This window comes from Doryrhamphus excisus, chromosome 1 (genome assembly GCF_030265055.1).
Source record: "Doryrhamphus excisus isolate RoL2022-K1 chromosome 1, RoL_Dexc_1.0, whole genome shotgun sequence".
Lineage (NCBI taxonomy): Eukaryota > Metazoa > Chordata > Actinopteri > Syngnathiformes > Syngnathidae > Doryrhamphus > Doryrhamphus excisus.
Window position 1 is genome coordinate 5,464,726 of NC_080466.1, and position 8,218 is coordinate 5,472,943.

Sequence of the window (8,218 nt, forward strand, 5' to 3'; positions counted from 1 at the left end):
TTTCAACTATTGTCTTTTTTTGTCTTGGAAACTGATTCAAAGATATTGTCTCATTAGACGTTGTCTCATATTCAGGGTCATGAACTAATACAGACTTTTCCCTGCAAATTATGTTGTTTTTTTGTTCCATAGATGATCCAGCTATCGCCATTGCACCTACACACCTAAAACCAAAATGAACCGTACTGTTGGTACTTCTGAGTAGTCAAAACTTACGAGCTGACTTAATAATTTTACGAGCCCTTCGATCCTACTGCAAGTCAATGCAGAGCTTACCAAAAACATCATCTAGACAGCAGATGCCCGCCGCAGGCCAAAATGCCATACACTAATCCTTACAGTAAATAGCCTCCTGCCTGCTTTCTAATTAGCAGGGTTCTGAAAATCACTTGGCAGGCTCTATTTCCACAGTCATGCTGATTCTATATGCATTAGAGGCACCCATTAATAGCTGAACATTTGCCAGTCAGCTCAAATGTTCCAAGAGAGTGCAGCCAGGAGGAGAAATCAAGTAACGTGGATGCAGAGGAACCCGAGGCCTTAGCACATTCTTTCATCGCTTTCTGGCTTCCATGTGGTAAAATGATGGGCACAGAGAGGTAGAGAGAGAGAGAGCGAGAGAGAGAGAAGGAAAGAGAGGAGGGGAAGGTCACAAAGAAAAGAAAAACATATGCTGCTGAACCAAAGTGATGGTGGGGTGGTAACATGTGCAGCCAAGTGAAAATATCAGAAACAAAAACATATCAACAAAAGAGTGGGAAAGTGTGTGTGTGTGTGTGTGTGTGTGTGTGTGTGTGTGTGTGTGTGTGCACGTGTGTGCACATGCGCAGATCAGTGTTTATCGGGCATGCTTACAAGAGATGGGTATTTGACTATACATTTCTTGACAAACTGTGGGGAAGATTAAAACCTAACAACCAATGACTTAATTTAAAAAAATACAATATTTGCTTGTTCTCAACTCCCGTTTCCATGCATGGAGTTTGCAAAATAATACTTCCTGATTCCTGTTTTTGAAGACAGTATGTTTTAGCATGAGCCTTATAATACAGAGTACCTTATGTATGTGTTAAGTACAGAAATAGACCCCGTAATTGAGAATATATAATACGGTATACGGAAAATACGGTATTTCCATGCATGAAGAATTGTTTCATGTAATAAACCTACAAAAAAGTGTTGTGTGTTAACATTGTTGACACATTGTTGACGGTAACAGGACATTTTATGATAAATATACATTAACTCATTTGCCCCCAAAGACGTATTTATATATTTTTTATGATGGTCTTTTAAGAGGTGATAATGCAACTCCACAATAGAAGAGAGCATGTTTGGTGCAGTTTTAAGCCGAAAAAACGGCCACAACAAGTGCATTTTAAAAGAGCTCAGCATGACTCTTTCCCATTGAAACACATGCTCCGCTGTAAACAGGAAGTGAAAAGGTATCTCTCCGTCTCATCTCACCAAAGGAGGTTACGTAGTCGAAGATATTTTAACACATATACACAGACTGTTGAATTGGAAAAAATGTACAAAAATGTACAACAATTTTTTGTGTTGTTTATATATTTTGGCTAAATTTGAGTCAAAGTGAAATGCTTGAAATGTATATTTTATTCTCTCTTGAATTGTTGAGAACTGTATATATGTATATATATATATATATATATATAGCATGTCTGTATAGCCCAAGTCCGCAATATTCTGTGTACCTTAAAAAAATCAGTCAAAATCATCAAAAATGGCTGATACTGAATAAGTTAAGAATACAGATATACTCACACAGTGTATTAATAACACGACGAGATGCACCCCAAATTGTACACTATTTATAGATGCTGTACTGAGCGGCTAGGACAACGATATGTGTACCACTTCCACTATTTGCTACATTAGGTATTCTATGGTCATCATCACATTTTCCTCTTTGCCATCTTCTGTAGAGGCATCACTCAAAAAAGCCAACAAATAGCAAAATCCTTTAGATGTTCACTGAGCTGAATTCCTGCAAGATTTGCCGACGTCTCTCATGGCATCACACACAGTGACAGTTCAACATCCCATGAGGAACATGCTTTGAAAACTGTCATAGTGGATAAAACAGTTATGCAACGACATGCCAAAAATGGGGGGGGGGGGGGGTGGCTGTCATTTAGTGTCCCACCCTGCAGGATGAAGAAAAGGGTGGGCCTCTGTGCTCCTTCTCTGTTCAAACACACCTCACGGCTGTCTGCTTCCTGCAACAACAAAGCCGACACACATATTGCAGCTTGGCTAACAGCGGCTAACGCAATAAGCCTATTCAGAGTCAATCACTGCGGTTTGTTGGTGCAGTGTGGTCATTTTGCCAAGTTGTCAGTCTGGGATCAAACTACTCTCTGCTGTCTTTAATTCATCATTCATCTGTCCAGTCTGGTCAGTCGTCACACACACATATACATGCATATGCACTTGTTTGGTCAAGGGCAAGCAAGCTGTATTGTTTCACAAGGGAAGCAGAGCAGAGATAAAAGATCTCTTTGCTCTTTATCTGATTGCTCACACACACACACACACACATGCAAAAAATACACACTGACCATCCTTTATCATCAGCTGTCGTGCATGAGTCCGACCACACACAATGTTGTGCACATTTAAAGCCCTGCCAACGTAATTACAGCCAAACACAGACATGCTTACATGACCTAAACTTCTATTTTTGCTATGTGTACAGTAGTAGACAATATCGGCACTGTGACAAATTAGTGGAGAATATCAAACAAACGCCCTTTTATAAGACTACAACAAACATCGGTCTCAATTTAAACCCAAAAGATGGCCCTTAAATGCTAGAGTCAGTTTGTTTCCCCTCAATAACATCAGCATCTCTTGCATCCCTGCAATAATGACATTAAAGAAAGACAACCCTGAGCCATTAGTAATGACATAACACACACTGCAGAAAGGTTTGAAGAATGCTAGTGATGGCAATGTGGAGGAAAGTACCGACGGCAAGCAGGAGGGGCAGGGTGGACTGCGGTTGGGACAGGGCAAAGCAGATAGGATGACGGTGCACCATTTCAAATACAGTGACACGTTCGTTTGTTTGGGCCAAAACCTACGCTAAGCCTGAGCTAAGCCAATTTACTACACATTCAAACAGCCAGCCAATGAAAAACATTTGCATGTGAGAGTGAAATGCAAAACAAACACAGGGGAATGATGTCACTAGGAGTGAAAGGTTTGGAGAAAACCTCAACGGAATGCTCCAAAAAAAAAAACAGTACCAGACAGGCAACAATGTCACACAGCGTTCTTTCTTATATAATCACATGCCTATATAATTCATACCTAAATTCCTCATCTTGTAAAACAAACTAAATGGCAGCAGCATGTATTTGGACAAAATGAATAACATTTATAAATCATCATTATCTCAAAGAGCAAGCTTGTCAAGGAAAAATAGCTGGGAACAATTATTGCCCAACACAAGGCCTTGGAGTGCACACACTGACACACACACACAATGTGTGCCAAGTTAAGAGAATGTCTCACTTTGTGAGTTTTCTTCACAATGACAGTCTTTGCACCCATGAGAGAGACGTACGTGCAACACAGCAACTGCACAGTCTCGGTACGACAGCCACCAGATGTGTTGACGTGTTAGCCTTATCGTGATGCGTTCATAGGCTATGTAGCAGATGGTTGTTGTTTTTTTTTACTTGAAAACAATGTTTAGTAATATATACTATATGTGCTACATAGATACACATACAGCTTATTTTTATGCACATATTGACCACGAAAACTTTTTTAAAATATCATATAATAATATTAATAGTTGGGTTGTTTATATTGTTTACTTTTCTATATTGTGCATTTTGTACTGATTCTGTACTCTTGCTGCTGTGCAATGCAAATTTCCCCACTGAGGGACGAATAAAGGCATATCTTATATCATAAACCGAGTGGTTAGCGCGCAGGCCACACAGCAAGGAGACCTGAGTTCGATTCCACCCTCGGGCATCTCTGTGTGTGTGGAGTTTGCATGTTCTCCCCGTGCATGCGTGAGTTTTCCCCGGGTACTCCGGTTTCCTCCCACATTCCAAAAACATGCTAGGTTAATTGGCGACTCCAAATTGTCCATAGGTATGAATGTGAGTGTGAATGGTTGTTTGTCTATATGTGCCCTGTGATTGGCTGACAACCAGTCCTGAGTGTACACCCCCGCCCCCTCTCGCCCGAAGACAGCTGGGATAGGCTCCAGCACGCCCGCGACCTGGGCAGTAGAGATATGCTTTGTAAATAAAGTTCAATTTAAATGTTGGCAGACACATGAAACACAAATAGCTCACCTCTCCTTTGTTTTTGTCAGTTTTTGTCTAAGTAGCTTTAATAGTGTTGCATAATAGTGCTATCATAACTGTGGACTCTGAATTGATACTGTTAATAAAATTAAAATTTTGTTAGTTGTGTTTCAACTCAAAAATATACTCTTGAACAATTCATTTGCCATGTATTTGGATTACTCTAACACAGGCCAACCTCCAAACAGTTCTTAAAAAATGTTCCGACATCTGTGATTGCCTGGCAACCAGTCCAGGGTGTACCCCACCTCTCACCCGAAGTCCGCTGGGATAGGCTCCAGCATACCCTGCGACCCTAATGAGGATAAGCGGTATCGAAAATGGATGGATGGATGGATATTCCGACGTTGCATGGCATGGCATCATCCACAAGGTTTACCCATGCAGTATTTGTGTCACTTGCAGTGTATCTTTTCCAAGGATTTTGTTTAGTTCCCACACCTTAGCGCCCACTAAGAGCATGTGAGTGAAAACCATCACAATGGACGAGACCATTAGGCAGAGACTTGTTGACGATTTAGCTGTATTGTATTCATCAGGCAGGCCAAAGATAATAAATAAATTAAATGTTCTGTGGTTATCGTCATAATTTGACTTATGCTTGAGGCAGATGGCCACCGCCACATTGAGTCCATTGGGGGTTTGTTTCCTGTGCAGCAAAGTTTCCCAACCTTGCCATTCTTGACTAACATTATTTTTTAATGAATAATAAATGTAGATCTCCATATACTAAAGTGTAATTATGAATTAGCATCCAGGTACATTGGCATTTACTAACAGTGATTTGAACTACGCCTGAAAGTAACATGTTCAAGATGAAGCTAGCAATACCGTCACGATATTAAGTGATTAATGTCAAGCCATGGTCTTAAACTACGTTTTTTGTTATATTTATGGTTTGTTTTCAAGAAGATAAAACTCAATCACAGTCACAACAATGAGACAAAACACACGCCGGGGTTCCATGAACGCCCCACTTGAGGATCCAGCTTCCCTGCGACCAGTCAGCAATACGACGGGCCCCTCCGAAGCGAAGCACAACCGACGAAGAGGAGCGACTCGCCCGTCTCGGTTTCTAGACTTTTCCAAACCAGCGTGTCTTCAAACGAGCCCCGTAACGACACCGGTTACCCACCATTAAAGCGACAATTCATCACTCACCTCCTCTGCGGTGCGTTCACGTCCTCCTCGCTGCTGCTCTGTCCGGATAGAGGTCTCCTCCCCTCCGCTTCCTTTCCGCGTCTTCCTCTTTTCCTCCAGCCCACCCAGATGTCGCTCTTCCCCGGTAGAGGGAACCAGGGGACACTGCTCCGGAAGCAAACAATCCTGGGATTTTTTTCCCACTTTCCCTTTAACGTCCAATAATTCAGCTTATATTAGTATTCTAAAAGTAAACAGAAAAGTATTTTGACTGTTTAAAAAAAACTGAATAAATGGATAAAGTAAATTTTTTGAAACATGATATTCTTTGTAGTAGTTGTGGTGGTAGCAAAAGTAGTAACAATAGAATTATTCAACCAATGTATTAACATTTCATCAAACAACTACGAAGAAAATTTAAACATATTGTAATGACCCTTAGGGGTATTATGTGTTATGTGTTGTATTTGCGCATGTGTTGCAATGGAGAGATATGTTCCGGGGTTGGAAGGAAAAGGGGTGACGGACAGGAAGTGAGGCAGAACCCGCATGTTAGGTCGTTGTAGGCGTGGGTAGGAAGCTTGGTTCTTTTGACCTTAATAAAAAACCGGCTGTTGTTCTACCCGTCTGGTCTGGTGTTTGGCTGAGCGTAGAGTCTTACAATATGTTATATAACGTGTATATATATCTTCATCTAAAATTTGCGACATTTGAGGATCCAATTGGCTGTCAAGACCCGGGATGATCCTGGTCCCAAATGTTCTTTAGGTTGTAACTGGTGCTGAGGGCAGTCCATTAACCATCTATGAGAGAGGGGTTTCAAAACAAAAATGTCTGAATGGTTGTTTGTCTATATGAACCCGATTGGCTGGTGACCAGTCCAGGGTGGACCCCGCCTCTCGCTCAAAGTCAGCTGGGATGGGCTCCAGCATACCCGAGACCCTAGTGAGGATAAGCGGCATAGAAGAAGAATAAATGGATGGATGGATGGATGGAATAATGGAGATTCAGGTTGTGCAGGGACATCAAATGACATCTGGCTATGTGGAGATGATGCAGGAGGCTTCCCTCATGACTGAAAGTCCTTGTCTGTGTGGTAATAACTGTTTTTTATAGTTCACAATGTCAAAAAGGAGGAATAACATAGAGGAATAATCTCTTTCCCCCTGATCGAAATACAGTGAACAACATTTGGGGATGAATGGCAAGGCAAGTTTACAAAATATTGACATCAGTTCCAGTTCCCTCAATGAAACCATCTTCACTACTTGGAGCAACATTCCCACTAACCTCTTGAAAAACCTGGCATCAAGCATGGCCAAACCAATTTTTGAGGTTATGAACAAGAATGGCTTCACTGCTTAAAATTGACTCCTTTTTTTAAAAATTAGATTTCTATGTTCCAGTGTTTGAGTTTGTTTGTTTTTTGTGGCTATGGTAAAAATAAAGAAGTTAAACTCCAAACTTAAACTTTTGATCAGCTGTTGAACAGCCTATTTCAGATTTGTGGTTGTTTAAAATAGAGTGTTTTTTTGTCCATCTATCCGTCCATGAATTTTCTATGCCGCTTATCCTCGCTGGGGTCCTGCAAGTGCATGCTATGTGTGATGTTTGCTTCACATTACATACGATTCAAATTAGTATAATAATTCTTAGGTACCATTGGGTAGATGCAGATCACTTATGTTGTGCAACTCATTTGTATTATTTACATGCAAGATGATCAAGTCTGTGCAAGCGATGAAGGAACACATGATAACTGTAAAATTATTCACTTCAATTAAACAAACTTCATTCCATGTATCTGCCTGCTACAAAACAACCATCAGAACTTAAATATATGCTGGTGTTCAATTTAGAGCAAGTCAAAATGCAACTAATCACCCAGAGAAACAGACTAGCTTGATGCTAATATAGTATTGTGTGGGACTCCCATACACTTTAAGTCTTGTCCAATGTCCTGTTTATTTACAACAACCAGTGTTGTAAATCTACAACATTTTATGACACATACATGTCTTTGTTTTTCGGGAACTTGAAAAATGACAAATATGGTCTTTTAGACCGGTTATTAGAGCAATTAATGGCTGAGCAGTGTGATGAGTGCAGGCCCACAATGCTTCCGGATTCTGCTTACCATCATGGCGGCCAAATCCGTGCAGGGCATACTACGGAAGTGGATTCCGAACCCAGCTGTCGTACTTTAACTGTGGCGTCTCTGGTGGGTAGTTTCTCAAAGCTGATTGGCATGCTTTACGGCAGTCTCATGTATGCCGTAAAGCATGTTTACTACATGCATGAGATCGCGACAGTTGATGTAAATAAATCCGTGTGAGCCCACAGTCCTCGTCCGTGTGTTCTTGGATGTCACAGAATTATCATTTTTATTTTAACATATTTTAAATATACTGCTGAGAATCTTTTATCTTAACACCAAAAGTCAAACTACTGTATAGTTACAGTACGCGTGCACAAGGATTCAGTGTAGACTGATGTTGACATCTAGAGGTTGCATTTGTTACTTCAAGTTTTACGAACATATCAATAGTTTTTCTTTTGCACAATCCATAACATTCATACGTTTTTTAAACGCAATAGTTTCTTAATCCTGGACCTAAATATATAATTCAATTCACAAAACAAATTATATATATCCAATATGATTGTGATAAAGTTGATAATACTCCAATACACTAGAGGGCGCTGTGATTACAGCTACACAGCTG

General features: G+C 40.5%; 1 protein-coding gene across 3 annotated transcripts in view; it reads right to left on the bottom strand.

Annotated features, from left to right (window-relative positions):
* The window catches only part of apbb2b (amyloid beta (A4) precursor protein-binding, family B, member 2b), a 50,591-nt gene extending 44,920 nt beyond the window's left edge, over window positions 1–5,671 (bottom strand). For all 3 annotated transcript variants that reach the window (XM_058046199.1, XM_058046200.1, XM_058046197.1), the window contains exon 1: window positions 5,514–5,671. The gene's annotated coding sequence lies outside the window, so the exon portion shown is untranslated. The remainder of the gene's footprint in view (window positions 1–5,513) is intronic.
* Window positions 5,672–8,218: the final 2,547 nt, after the last annotated feature.